Source organism: Haliaeetus albicilla, chromosome 8 (assembly GCF_947461875.1).
Source record: "Haliaeetus albicilla chromosome 8, bHalAlb1.1, whole genome shotgun sequence".
Classification (NCBI taxonomy): Eukaryota; Metazoa; Chordata; class Aves; order Accipitriformes; family Accipitridae; genus Haliaeetus; species Haliaeetus albicilla.
The window spans coordinates 30381788-30397132 of NC_091490.1; the positions used below are offsets into that span (position 1 = coordinate 30381788).

The window sequence follows — 15345 nt, forward strand, 5'->3', positions numbered from 1 at the left end:
ATAAAAAAACTGAAAGTGACAAATGTATAAATATTCATGAAAGCATCTGCTTCCAACGTAGAATTATTTTTTATTTACAATTATATTAAAGTTTTCTGAGTTCTTTTAACACTACCCTTTTCCAACTGCATCTCTCATACAGGGGAGAGACACTATTTAGTTAAAATAAGCAGACAAAGGTGGATGAAGTAATTGGACTGCAGTTATTATGCTGTAGAGATTATAGAAACCAGAACGTTGCATGCATTATACACACATGCATAAGTATTATTGCAAACCATATTCACCCATGAGAATCAATTGTAGACTCAGCTTCACAATATTTAAGACTATTTCGTGTGGATGTTTGTTTGTTTAGACTTCTGTGATCTCTGCACTTAGCATTATTCCTACCTCAAATACAGAAGCAGAAGCTATCTAATTATCTATACCTGATAAAAAAAAATCTGCAGGTCATGGTTGCATCACGCTGGAGACCTATTCCTTCATCTTCCTGCTGGTTATTCATTCTCAGAGAAATTTGGGTTAGCAGAGGAAAGGATGACTGTTTCAGTAAGAATGGTACCTGTACTCCATTCTTCCTGCATCTAATGAGGTCAGGCAAACATTCTTTAAATAATATAATTAATGCCAATGTCCCCTTAGGTAAATAAGACATAATCTTATATTTATATCCCACTGAAATAAACTGGAATTATTCCTTTTACTTCAGCTGTGTTGAATCTGGCCTTTATCTTCTTTCCCCATACACCTACATGCAGTAGTCCACTAGCAACAGAATCGCTTAGTGGGGTTAGCGCAGGAATGGTATGTGTTCTACTTGGTGGAGAAGGGCTATACAAAATAGCCAAAAGATAGCCTTGTGCACAGAGAGAACTTCTCAGCTGATCTTACAGGGAAGAAAAAATTTACAGTAAAAGTCCTGGCTTAAATCAGAAAATCAAGCATGTTTTTTAAGAGTAATGATGCTAAGGGGTAATTAGGTTTGGGGAAGTTTTGGTAAATAATGTTTAAATAATAATATTTTAAAATTCTGTTAATATATCTACCAGGAATATTTATTTCTCTGCTTGCTTTCTTTTCAAGTCAGTAGAATTAAAAGCAGTGAGTAAAGTCAAAGGAACAGAGTAAGTTTATGAAACTGCCTATGGCCTAAATGTATCACGAAAAGTACATAACCTATTCATGGCTGCAAAGCACTACCAATGGAAGCAATACAAATAAGTTCTTAATCACTATAAACTTTTCAGGAACAATCAGAGACTGTCAAAGAAGCTGCAATTATTTACAAATCTGAGGGTCTTTCTGCTTCCAGCAATAAAATTTATGTAACAACTTTCCATGCTATTTCACTTTGATTGCCTTCACCACTTCTACACTTCACACTCAAATAAAATGTTGTTAAATTAAGCAGATAAATTCAAATATGAAAATGATGCAATGTCAGTGAAAGGTCTTTTGCACATACTTCTTACTCTCTAGTTTTACACAACAAGCCAGCAGGCGTACTATCAGTCTCCATATTTTGGAATATTGATTTTTGCTTTGCAGTACTTGTGGTGTTGTGTTGACCTTGGCTGGCTCTCAAATGCTCACCCAGCTGCTCTCTCACTCCCTGTCCTCAACAGGACAGGGAGAGAAAATAAGATGAAAAAGTTCGTACGTTGAGATAAAGACAGGGAGATTGTTTATTAATTACCTTCATGAGCAAAACAGACTTGACTTGGGGAAAACTAATTTAATTTACTGACAATTAAAAGAGGTTTGGATAGTGAAAAACAAAGAAAAAATAAAACAACTTCTACCCACCCCACCCTTTTCTTTTCCCCCAAGGCTTAACTTCACTCCTTCATTCCCAGCTCCTCTATCTCCTCTCCTGAAGCAGCACAGGGCGTGGGGATGGGGGGCTTATAATTGGTCTGTAACAGCTCCCCTCTGCCACTCCTTTCTTCACACATTTTTCCCAAGCTCCAGTGTGGGTCCTGTCCACAGGCTGCAGTCCTTCAGGGTAAGCCTGCTCCTGCATGGGCTCTCCTTGGGCTGCAGGAAAATACCTGCTCCACCGTGGTGTCTCCACAGGCTGCCAAGGAATCTGCTCTGGAGCCTGCAGCTCAGCCCTCTCCTCCTCTTTCTCTCATCTGGGTGTCGCAGGGCTCTTTCTCACACTTTTTTCTTCACTCTTCACTCTGCTGTACAGTGTTTTGCCCTTTCTTAAATACATATTCCCAGAGGTGCCACCAGTGTGGCTGGTGGGCTCAGCTGTGGCAGTGGTGGGGGCCACGGAGGTCCTGGCTAGAATGGCTGGAACTGGCTGGAACCAGCTGAGACCGGCTGGGACTGGCTGTGTCTCGCTCAGGGCAGTCCCTGCTCTCTTCCCACAGAGGCCACCCCTGCAGCCCCCCCACTGCCAACACCTCAACACGTAAACCCCATGCACAGCCACAGAAATATTTGCACATATTTGCAGAGAATATTTACCCATTTTTAAGTTCTGGGTGGCGTGGATAACCATTAGGCTTTGTCTGCAAGACAAATTAAATTATGTTTGTTTGCTACTGATGTGCATACAATTTCTATATTAAAAAAAATTATGAAAACCTTAAGCAAAACTGAACTTTTCAGGTTCAGGAAAATTAAAGATTAAACGATACTTTCTATTATACTTTTTATTATTTTATTACTGCTAGCTAAAAAGATAATGCATCCCCAGATTATTACCAAAAGACTTGGAAAGGCCTCCTATCATGGAAAATATGTCCTTGCCTACTGGCTTATCCTTTTCCTCTCTACTGAAATAGGTAAGCTTTCTATTTAATTTGTATTAGCAATAAGCTCCCCACTGAAATCTAGGTTAAGCAAAGAATAAAAAAAATCTCATATGTTTTGGTATATTAAAACAGTTTTTTACCTTTGTCCAATATGGGTCAGATCAGCATAGTCCCACATAAGCAAGTTTTAATTACCTGAAATGCAAAATTAATAGTTTTCACCAGTTTTATAAAGAGCTTTCCACATGATTTAAACAAATACTTATTTATTTAGATCAAAGAAAGGCATTAAAGATATTTGGACAAATTTTGATTATACAAAACATATTTGTATTTCTAAACCAAAGCCAATTCCATTGAGTGTTTAAAAATGCATTATTCCCATTCAGGGAGTATATTAACCCTGTAAGTTCCTGAAAAGCTTAAAAAAAAAATCTCTTAACTTTGTTTTCTAATTCATACCGTGGGAAACCATGACAAAGTGACCTTGTGGCTGCCGCCTTATTCATTTTTTACACTTGTCACTTAAACCACTTGCTCATGTGTTCAGTGTTGCTAATGATATACAAATGGTCGACAAAAGCTAATGCTCAGATAAAAGCTATAAGGAAGTGGTCAGCATACATTATACCAGTTTAAATTATATACTCTTGACCAATCTTCAAGCTGGCATTGATTTAGGGCTCAGAAACATTATGTTTTATACATAATTGATATTTCTCAGAGGACTTTTCATCCATTACTTTATTCAGCTGCTTCTTGAACCCCTATACAACTGTGTCATCTGTGACATCCTTTGGCGAGAATGCCACTGCATGTTTTCCACATTACGTAGCATGGGCTGGCACTGAAACTAACACTTATGTGGTAGCCCTCATGCCAGTTCAGTCCTCCCATACTTCTCCCCGCTGGCCTGAGCTAAGAGCTACTGAAGTCAGGAGCATTTTCAAGGAAGGTGACAAACTAGGAGGGCACATACTTTTATTGTCATGGTTCCTAGCCAATCGTGGAGACTGTGCTATAGTCAATGGTCTTTTCATCTCAGCTCTCATATATCCCTGAGGAAGAAGGAAAGCAGACACCATGTCATGCAGATCCTTAGCTGATATAAATAGTGTAAATTAAAATGTTGAAAATGGCTTAGGCTAAAAGCCACCGTATTTCTACTGGGTTACAAATGTATCTAAAATCTGTGGTGTAGATAAGACCTACAAGCAGAAAGCAAGAAATCCATCAAGATATTACTTAATTTAAAACACTTCAAATAAAAGTATAAGCAGAAATATGCAATATTACATTCTACTGTTTCACAATTAATATTTTCTAAGCATCTCATAACACTTGAGCCATAGTTGTTATAGAATTAATTATTTCTTTCTAGCTCAGAGTTAGTACAGCCAACTTGAGGCTTCTCAGCCAGATATGAAAAGCAAGTTGCTGTCCACTGCAAATGGTCTGTGCAAGGGGGGAGTTCAGAAGGGATGTTGGAGTGGAGTTGTCATCAGGATTGTGGTAGGAGCAGAATTTCCCCCTGAATCACATCTTGGCTCCTTCCTGCCTCCTAGAGTCCTTCTTCCAGTTGATTCCCCTCCACTGGGAAGCAGAGAGGCACCCTCTTATCACCAATGCAATCCTCTTCCTACTCAACATCCACAAATGGCATCACCTGATTTTCCTTTCATTTTCAAGAGCTTCTGTTCACTTCCTTGTGAGAAGTAGGAAGGGGGAGAAGCTAGGTCTATGGCTGTCCCCACAAGGGAAGAAAAACAGAATTCTGCAGAAAATAGCACAGAGGAAAAGGCATTCTTCTGCCGCTACTGCTAGAGGGGAGGGAGGTGGTTTCTATGACTGTTGCAAAGAGCTGACCTCTAAGTAATGACTCCCCAGTATGCATCAGGAGGACAAATCAGACTCAGACAGACCAGATCAGTCTCCTCAGCTGCTGGCAGATGTGGTCTGACCACCCACTGTTAACTGCCATTCAAGGCAGATGCCTTTTCAGCCTACAAGTTGAGCCAGCTGTAAAAGAGTTTAAGTAAAAAAAGTGCCTCTCCATAATTTTTCACCTTGTATGTGCTACTACTAGTAGGATTCAATAAAAATAATAAGAAAGAGACACGGATGTATTCTATATACTAGAATATATTTCTGTGCAAGATACTTAAGCCCCTGATTACAGCATCGAACACACAGCAATGCAAACTAAATAATGTTGTCACAGTACCAATTTCAGGTCAAGGGTAAAACATTAATTTCTCTGTGCTTGGGATTGTTCAATGGTTCAAGCTTTGCTCAGTTCAATCACAGTGACTAGTACTTTATTCAGAGTCAAATTCTAATTTCCTCAGGAATGTTAAAATATGTCTTTCACTGTGATCTCGTAGTTGATGGAGCAACATAAAGAATGAAGTGCTACTTGATATGATTAAAACCTCAGGAATGAACTTCTGATTACAGTGATGCATTCTTAACTTTTTCCTGAAGAAATAAGGTGCAGAAATGCTCAGGGGGGAAAGAAAAAAAAAAAAAAAGTGGAAAATTGTGATGTATGATTAAAAGGGTGTTACTATAAACTCTACCCCTTTTTTTTTGTTGGACTTTTTATGCGATGTCATAAAGAATGTCTGAGGAATTATCATGTGTTTATAACAAAGGGTTCTAGACCATTTATTTATATGCATAATATTAAGGCATCTTCAAGTAAAAATGGCCCTGAAAGAATGCTCCAGTATAAGTATACAAAGTAATTAAAGAAAAAACAAACCAACAAAGGACAAACAAACAAACAAACAAAGAAACAAACAACTGCAATCTGTTTAATGTACTACAAGCAGGAATTGTCCCTTCAACCTTTCCTATCTTCAGTACTTGTGCACAACTTAGTTTGGATGGTTTTTTCCTTCACTTGTTTAGATTTTAATTCAAGTGTGAAACTAATGGATGAACTAGAAAGCCTCTATTATGGAAAGAGAAATAGATGTAACACCTTTCTATTTACCAAGAACAGCCAGCTTGTTATTGAGGAGTGAATTGACTATTATGCTATTCTGGTAAACATAAAGAGACATTTAAAAGGTATAATACCAGCTGCCCACAGAAATTCAACATGATGCAGAATTTTTTCATCTGGTGTTATACATCTGTTTTCAGTATCTCAGCTAGCACATTCTCCTGCCGAAATAAAGACAGAAGGAAACATAAATTGAGCATTAATGGCAGGCAGAGTTCATCCTACTCATTCTGGATAAGATACTGACAATGAACAGTAATAGACCAAACTATCTCAGTCTCAGCTGAACATACCATTAATATAATTTGTTGCTAGACACTATCAGAAGTGAGGTTGCTTCATTAGAAAAAAAGTCTGCTCCATGCAGAGGAAAAGGCTGTTTTGTATAAGGATTTTTTATGTTATTGATACTTTGTTTTTAGAATCTGTTCTTAAGTAAAAATAAAGATAACTTTATGAAGTAAAATTAAAATAAGCTACAGTCTAAACAAATCACCACCACTTCCCAGTTCCTTTGGTATTTATGTCCCAGTGAGGAAACCATGATGATTAGCAGAACAATTTCTATGGGGAAAATGTGCAAAGATCTTTTATGTTAAGACTACTGTAAGAAATCATCCCAACGAGGAGAGTCAATAGAAAGTTTAAGTGAAATTCATATATATCGGTTGAATACTGTTGGAAAAATAGTGTAGATCATGACACATGACATTAGTTAATATTGCAACACAAATGGACAATACATATGGGCCATAAAATTTGATTCTGTATTTTTAATACACTGTACTTCTTAATGATTTGTCAAGTAACCTAAACGCTTATTGATGCTCACTCTTAACTTGTAACATCCAGATCTCATCAAAGGCTTCCTTTTCAAGACCTTTTTTCCTAATTCAGGCCTATGAGAACTCCTTAAAAAGAATAAATATATGAGAAGAGGATTCCTTTCTTGGAAAAAAAAACCACCAAAACATAAAGCAAAGCAGAAATACAATAAATACTGAAATGTTAGTTCATTTTCATTGCTAAACTTCTGCCACCAAAGGAAAAACATCTAGGCAAATGTTTGATGATAAGCAAGAATGATTTATTTCAACTTATTAACAGGACTAACAAAGATCCTTAAGTATGTCATATGCTAGGCTAAAATGTATTTAATTTTCAATTATTTGAATAAAACTTTTTTTTTGCTATAAACATGGTCTTAGTAATGTAAATATATAATTTGGTCTGTCATGTTCTGCAGGAGCAGAGATACATACCAACAATGTAGGACAAAACAATGGTAAAAAATACTATGAATTTATGGAAAAGAAAATATATCACCTTTGTTCTGCAACTTTTACCTTTTTCAGTAGAAACCCAGAACAATTTTCACGGTGGGAACTTAGCAAATCTACAGGATGCTTGGGCACTTGCTGCTTTAGAGTGTCAATCAATATACTTAAATATTTTTCAGAGCAACAAAGGATTAGAATACAAACTAAATTGACAGTATTGGAAACGCAATACAAGTGAGTGGTCACATTACATCAGAGCAAGTATTTCATAGAATTTCTGCTACTTTCCTGAGTGCAGTTTATTAAGATATGTGACAGCTAGCACAGCTGGCCAGAGTTGCTCCTTGACTGTGCATCCTCTCTGCCAACCACTAAAGTAGCAAGGAAGGATAAGCCTTTTCAGTATATCTAAAAATACCACAGCATCTGAGTATTTCAGAATTATTAATATATTTCTTTACCTCAGAATCAACATAGCTCCCTGTTTGAAATTAAAGAATAATAAGAATAATAATAATAAAAAAAGACAAGCCTAGAGAGAAATTTTATAAAGATAAAATGTTGTGACACTCATTTTCAAAGTTGATACTAGGACTAGAACAAAGTAAGCTCTAATGATGCTTAAATTCTGTAGTCATATATGACAATAGGATTTAGATGGCTGTGTTGTTCAAGTGGCTTCAAAAGCTTGAGGATTCTTCATAATCTTGAGGATGCTCAGAAAAGGGGAGGTAGAAGAGGGAACTGAGTCATTGTTTACAAGGCTAGAGGATTTGCTAGTGCAGCACAGCACAAGTAATCTGTAGAAGCAAGCAGCACTCTTTTTCTTCCTTTTTTATTTTTTTTTTTCAGATAAATGTTCTAACTGCTGCAACATTCTTTTTTATCATTTTGGTAGCCCATTTTAAAATCTAAGCAATGACAATGTCTTAGTATTTTTACCAGACAAATGCAAAAGATTGGGAAGTTTGAGTTCATCCAGAGAAATCCAAACCTGGCAAAATAAAATAGCCTGACATGGTTGTAGGTGAAGAGTAGCAATTGAAACACTTCATATTCAGAAGCCATTTTCCTCTGCTTAAAAGAAACAAAGACAACCAAAATACTGCAAGGGAAGTTTTAAAGTGTAAAATCCAGTGATGGTTCTTCATATAAGACTTCTTTTTATATAAAAACCTTAGCTATTTCATTATTTAATTTTTTATGATATATTCTCATCTTACATGAAATTACTGTAGATATTTAACTCATTGGAAGTGCTGACTCTTTCAACTGGAGTACTAACTGCTTTTTTCTGATCTTCCAAGATTAAAATGAAAAAAATAATCTACTGAATCATCTGAACATCTTTTCTTGATGTTTACTAGCTTGCAACATAGCACCATGCATTCTTTTAGATTTTTTTTTTTTTTTTAATATATGAGCAAGATGGTGTTAAAATAGAGTTTAACCACTTACCTGGCATTGAAGACCAATGCATTAACCATCAGAACCTTCTTTTGTTCCTTCACTACTGAAGGATGGTAAAGATCTTATGTTCTCCAAACTCACCTAGTTTTGATTCAGTTTTGTTTCCATACCCAGTGAGATGGCTGAGTGCTTTCTGAATGTGTTATGCTTGCATGACAAGTAGTACCATGGTGTCTGCTGTCACAGGAGGGCCATCTGGCCTGTGAAAATGGGTGTAAGTGCTACTGCAAAAAATTTAGCCACAATACCCTTTGTCTTTTCTTTCATTCCTGAATTATTACAGAGCTATGACTCATGAGATCTAGAATTCAAAAACTGCAGTGACCCAAATTATTTAATGAGAAACCAAAAATTATTTCTGAAAGAAAATAATGAAAACATTTGATTGTTTTTTTATCTCAATGAAAACATTTTTATTTTAGCAGGATCAAAATAAAAAAAAATCAAAAGTGTTTTTCTTTTAAGGAAAAAGAAATCAGGATGAAGAGAAAAGAGAGAAACTAGGCATAATCTTAGTCATATGACCTGTTAGGTAATATTTATCTTCAGCTTATGATATGAAATTTAGTTTTAAATGTCCTTCAGAGGAAACGAGATTAGCACTCATTTGTATAACCTCATTAGGCACATAATGAGATTACTTATTCTATTTCCACAAGCTAAGGAATTATGTCTGTCTTTTGCATATGTTCTTTGATTTCTTGTTTGCAAAACAAGTAGGAAGTAAAATCTAGATATTTTCCAACTACATAAATTTATGTTTTTACTACTTGGGAAAAAGTAGTTTCTTCAAATACCTTGATGTCAAAAGCTATTAAATGAACATAGACTTACCTTGAAGAAGGTGAGTTACTAGGTGTCCTGGTTTCAGCTGGGATAGAGTTAACTGTCTTCCTAGTAGCTGGTACAGGACTATGTTTTGAGTTCAGTATGCCAAGAATGTTGATAACACTGATGTTTTCAGTTGTTGCTAAGTAGTGTTTAGTCTAAAGTCAAGGATCTTTCAGCTTCTCGTGCCCAGCCAGAGAGAAAGCTGGAGGGGCACAAGAAGTTGGCACAGGACACAGCCAGGGCAGCTGACCCAAAGTGGCCAACGGGGTATTCCATACCATGGGACGTCACGTCTAGTATAGGAACTGGGGAGTGGGGGAGGGAATCGCCACTCGGGGACTGGCTGGGTGTCGGTCGGCGGGTGGTGAGCAATTGCCCTGCGCATCATTTGTACATTCCAATCCTTTTATTATTGCTGTTGTTATTTTATTAGTGTTATCATTATCATTATTAGTTTCTTCTTTTCTGTTCTATTAAACCGTTCTTATCTCAACCCATGGGTTTTGCTTCTTTTTCCCGATTTTCTCCCCCATCCTACTGGAGGTGGGGGTGTGAGTGAGTGAGCGGCTGCGTGGTGCTTAGTTGCTGGATGGGCTTAAACCATGACACTAGCAAACTGACAGTGAAAATTAATCCATGCATTTTTACATAAACAGAAATTGATTAAGCAGACATTTTCAGAAATAAAGAATAGACTATAAAGCAGATCTTAAAACAGGAAAAAGGCAGGTATGGCAAGGAAAACAAAAGCAACATATAACTCGGTCACTGTGATATAAAAAAACCCACCCATTTATTGCAGCATAGTATGGGCAGCAATTCCAATACCAATTCTTTGTGTACTTTTATTATAGGGTATTACCTTTACAAAAATTACCCATATACAAATTTTATTTTAAAATCTTTTATTTGTTTTATAAGTATGGGGTTAGAATGGACTTAGTTGAACGGACAGATGAATTTTGTGAACTCATAAAAAAAGTTAAAAATTCTGGGTTTTGCATTTGTCTAGAAATTGAGATAGTTAACATGTGGATGTAAAACAGTACTGTCTTTGTTTCATATCAGCTGAAGATGTAGCACAATTAATTGCCTCTAAAACCTCTCATGTAAGTCTTCTGCATTAATGATAATGTATTTTTTTAGGCACTTGGCGTCTTCCACTTTTCACTTTTTTTCATGTGTATTTGGTATAAAGTGCCTGAAAAACCTGCACAAATTTTATTAAGGAAATGCAGCCACTGATCAGAATATAACATTCTAATTTAGTACTCATTAATTAGTTTTTTATTTGCTCTCCAACCCCTTGCCAAAGAACTACTAATTCTCCTAATCCTCCTCCAATAGCCATGTCCTACCAATCCATCTTCTATGAAGTACGGCAGTGCCAGATTTCATTTCAGCATTCAAACTAAAATGAACTTAAAAATGATCCAGAAGAGATTTTTCTAACCTGAAATCTCTGTCCAATATCCCTATCTTTTATTGCTTTAAGTTACCATTTATAACTACATTGGTGTCAAAGCAGTAAACTCAAGAGATTAATGACTTGTATGTCGCTCAAGCTTACCTTCAAAGTAACAAAATCTAATATACTTGCTATACAGTGAAAAAAAATGCAGGAATCCAACTCAGTAATGGGCAAGCTCCCTTAAAATAGTTAGTATCTATGAAGACACTCTCTCTTGATATGAACACATTATGAATCATGACAATATTGTAGAGAGAAATCCATAATGGGCATAGAGGCAAGTGAGTTGTATTGTATATACATGCAACAAAAGCAAAAGGATAGCATTCTAGAGATGGCAGAAGATGGATTACACAGGATTTGATTTTTGGGAGGCTTTGCAGCACAAGCAATTCATTGCTCTGTATTCCTGGGTCAAAGTTTCTGAGACATGAAGATTGAAGTCAATCAGCTGTATGTCTTTCACCAATCTCCTACGTGGCTTTCAAATAATAACACATCAAAGGATTGACAAATCTAGATGTGTCAATTGTCTTCTGTTATCAGCTGGTTTTGCTATGCAACAATGTCCTCTTGTCACAGTTATCTGAAGGAAGTGGGATGGGAATTGTGTGAAATTAGCACAGCTTATGCAAAACATCAGCATTATTGGCCAGCATTTTTTCCTTGATCTTGAGAGCTTGGGGTTGAATCTGACAACACGATGAGAAAAAATATGGACACAGAAAACTGAAAATCATGTAATAAAATTAATCTGTAATTAAGGGCAGTATATGTGAGGACAAACAGAAAGCAAATGCAGATCAGGATCAATCAGAAAAGAATTAGTCAACATAACGAAAGACAACAGTAAAATTTACTGTATTTTGGATAATTCCTTGGTTACGCAAAAGATTTTAATGTTGTTGAGACAACATTTTTCCTGAGAACTATATTCATCTTTTTAAGAATCCAGCAAGCATTAGAAATTATGAAACTACACTGTATAGATTGTTGGCTACAGAACAGAAGAGACAATAAAAGCATCTCTAGGAAAGTTTGTTTTCATTTCATTATGTTAAACACACATATATGTTTCAGTAAGGCCCCTAAAACACAGGAAAAGTCTGTTGTATCATGGCATTTTTTTCCTTAAAATCAGTATTTATAAAAATGCTGCATTAGCGTCATAAGACTTTGAACACTTATGACTGTAGTTTTCAAAATCTATATGCAGTATGGTATAAAGAAAACAAAAATTACATGCTATTGCTGATCAGCATGTCAGTTCAATATAAAGATACATCTAAATATTTCTTAGGCTTTTATTCCAAACCAGGCATCAGTGGTGTATAGATACTGAAAAAATAGAACACTTTATTGTGTCTTACATTATTTTCTTGTGATAATCTCATTGCTATTAGTGTGGCTTCTACATCACCATAATACTTCCCCCCCACCCCCAGTACAATATTGTAAGTCAATACTGAATATAAAACTCTGAAATAACACCAGGCTAGAATATTTGTCTTACTGTTAGAGCAAATTAGTATAATTAGGCTGCTGTACTACTAGAATTGAGAAGTAATTTTTTGATAAAATTTTCTTGTGGAAAGGAATTGTTTCCTGAAATCCTAAAGCATTCTCAGAAAATGTTTTACACTAACTGGTGCCAAAATACACAGGGTTAATCACATAGTTCCTTGCCCCTGCATCTGTTAAACTCTCCGTTGCCTTTTTTACAAAGTAGTCCCAAGATACTGATAGCCTCAGAAAGTTCAGTGCTCCCAGCATTTTCAATAAAGGGCCAAAAACCTGTAAAGTTCTGTTGTAGTGTGAGCACTAACTTTAGAAAATTACCCTCCCCCCACCCCCCCGCTGCCCTGAAGACTCAGCACTGAAATGGGCTCTGATCAATTCTTGTTTTGTGCTGTAGGGCTAAAACTCAGAAGTTCCAGGTTTTTCAGTGTCCGGTAGGGTATCCCACACATTGCATACTGCGAGGAGAAATACCGCTCTGGAGAGATGCGTGGGCTACCAGTGAGTCAGGGGTAGATTCTAACTCATTTAAGAAAGTAAAAATAAATATTTTTTAAATTCCTAGACTGATCTTCCTAACAGGATTTGTGAGCTAAAGCCTCTCTTCCTAGTACAAAAATTTCTTATGGCACAGAGAATCATAGTTTCAAGTACAGCCACTTATATTGTTTCCAAGCCCAGGGCTCACTATTTTCTGTGTGGATGACTGCAATTCAGAAATTATCTAGAAACTCTCAATGCCAAGTCTCTCCTCAGACTCATAATAGATAGTTACCCAAACTTCCTAAAGGACAGCTTGCAGTAAAGTAAAGGTAGAAGTTCCTTAAGAGTCAGAAACTCTGTTATCTTTTTCCTTAAATTCAATAAGGAACTATGTTGAAAGCTTTTCTTTGAGCAAATTGAAAGAAGGCATCCCTCTCAGGGCTTCAGCAGTTCAATAGCATAATCTTTGACCTCTTATTTCATGAAGAACTTCAGTGCATATTGTTTAGGAATAAATGAATCACAGATCTGCTCTGATTATTCTTGTCAGAAAACTGTTCCTGTGTTTTAAAATAGGTGGCAATTTTCTTCTTGAGGAAAAAGCAAAACATATTACAAGATACCCACAAATTTGAAATGATCTGTTTGGGGAATAACACATCTGAGCTCAGCAGCATATTTCTTACTCATTATGAGTATGTGTGAAGTTCTTTAATCAGTGTATTTCACACATACTTTTGTTCAGCTCTACTTTAGATGACTAAATATGTAGTTGGGTTTTTTTGTTTGTTGGTTGGTTTTATTTATGCCATATGGATTGTTTTGTCATAATCACTAGTGCTGGAATCCACTAGAAAAGGAAAAAAAAAGAAAAAAAAAGAAAATTATTGCTGTTGGAAATATCAATTTTTTACTTAATCATTGTGCATTGTATTCTGAGTTTTATACATCTCTAGGTGGTAAAAAAGCATGAATAACAGGAGGAAGAATTTATTTTTTTTTTTTTTTTTTTAATACAAGGCTGCTGCTTCTAACTCCAGGACATAGATAGTTCATAAGACATAAGACTAAGGACCCAGCCTTAGGTGAATTACTAGATGTTGCCCTTTTCCATAGCAACTTTAAAGAAAATAATTGAGAATCACAGCAGGTGGACTCCATGGTGGTTGGACAGATAAGGGCACCCCTCAGAGCTAAAAGACATAATAGCAGATGCCTGGAACTGTATGCAGGATATACCAAAGCAGACAACTGTTTCACTCATAAACACAGAAGCTTATTAAGCAGGATTAAAAATATTAGCTTGCAATAATAATTACTAGAGTGATATCAGCTTGTTTTGAACTCAAGCACACAAATACAGCATAACTGGTGAATAATATCTAGGCATTTTTTTACCTAATGGTCCAGTAACTATATTATTGCTACTGCTAGGAAATGGCCTCAGGTCTTATACTAACTATGCCTAATGCTAACTGCGCATGCCTCCAGTCCTGGCTTGTTATCAACTTGTAGTGTGAAACACAGCTGGTTATCACATCTCTTGTTACAATGCGCAGCTTAACTGTGGGACAAAAGCAAACATTAAAAATATGCCAGAGAGTCAAAACAGAAGCCCAGAACTAGAATGAAGTCCATTACTGGGTTGCACTGAAGAAATGCAGTCTTGAGAACTGCAAAAAGATTGCTTTTTTAAGCATGCCAAAAAAACCCCAGAAGCAGCTAAGAGAAAACACAAACAAATAGCTAAGCGACATGGTAAGGCATCTGCCCTGGCCTGGGAAACTCACATACACGAGCACTGGGCAGTATAGAGTCTGGGGAGAAGAAGCCAAGGGTTAAGAATCATCTAAAGACTGAATCATTTTGTAAAGGAGACAATCTCAAATTGGGATGGGAGGGAGAGGAGAGAAGATGGTCACTTCAGTTTTGGCTTCCTTCATCAATGAACCCTTGAGCCTGATCACTTGGACCTCATCAACTAAAGCCATCAAGAATGGCAGCAGCCCTCAGTGAAAAAAACCAGGGCCACCTTGCTCTGATATCTTCTCTGATGGGCTTTGTTCCTCTCTACCTGTTCCCAGACCACCATATGTATACTTTAATTGCAGAAGTGAAATTGGAGAAGGAAACTTTGTTCTGTTGCCTAAAGTCATGATTTTTCAGTCTTTATCCCCTACTCCTTTGAGGATAGTCTTGTTACAAATATTCTGATAAGTTAAAATTTTACATAAGCTGGGTTTGATCAAAAGGTAAAGACTGTAGAATATAGGGGTTTGAAGCTCGCAATGTAGTCATCGAAACTTAGGAACATACAAAATGTGCTGTATACAGTCATAAGAAAATAAGTATTGTCTAAAATTAGTTAACCATAGAAACTTTGACCGATTTGTTAGTTTGTAGTGTTTTGTCCTAAGAAACTAAGAGAGATCGTTATGGACTTTAGTTCTGTTGCTTAGAAACCCCACTTTGATCAAGATTCCAGTTAGTGGAATTAAGTAAGATTAACCAATG

General features: G+C 36.4%; 1 long non-coding RNA gene across 1 annotated transcript; it reads right to left on the reverse strand.

Moving 5' to 3' along the window:
* Positions 1–1723: 1723 nt before the first annotated feature.
* LOC138686445 (uncharacterized) lies at positions 1724–9499 on the reverse strand. The gene is made up of 5 exons (XR_011325829.1): positions 9363–9499; positions 8610–8728; positions 5853–8052; positions 2909–4361; positions 1724–2522 (listed from the first exon to the last, which is right to left on the reverse strand). It is a non-coding gene; the product is annotated as an uncharacterized lncRNA (long non-coding RNA).
* Between the last annotated feature and the right edge of the window lie 5846 nt (positions 9500–15345).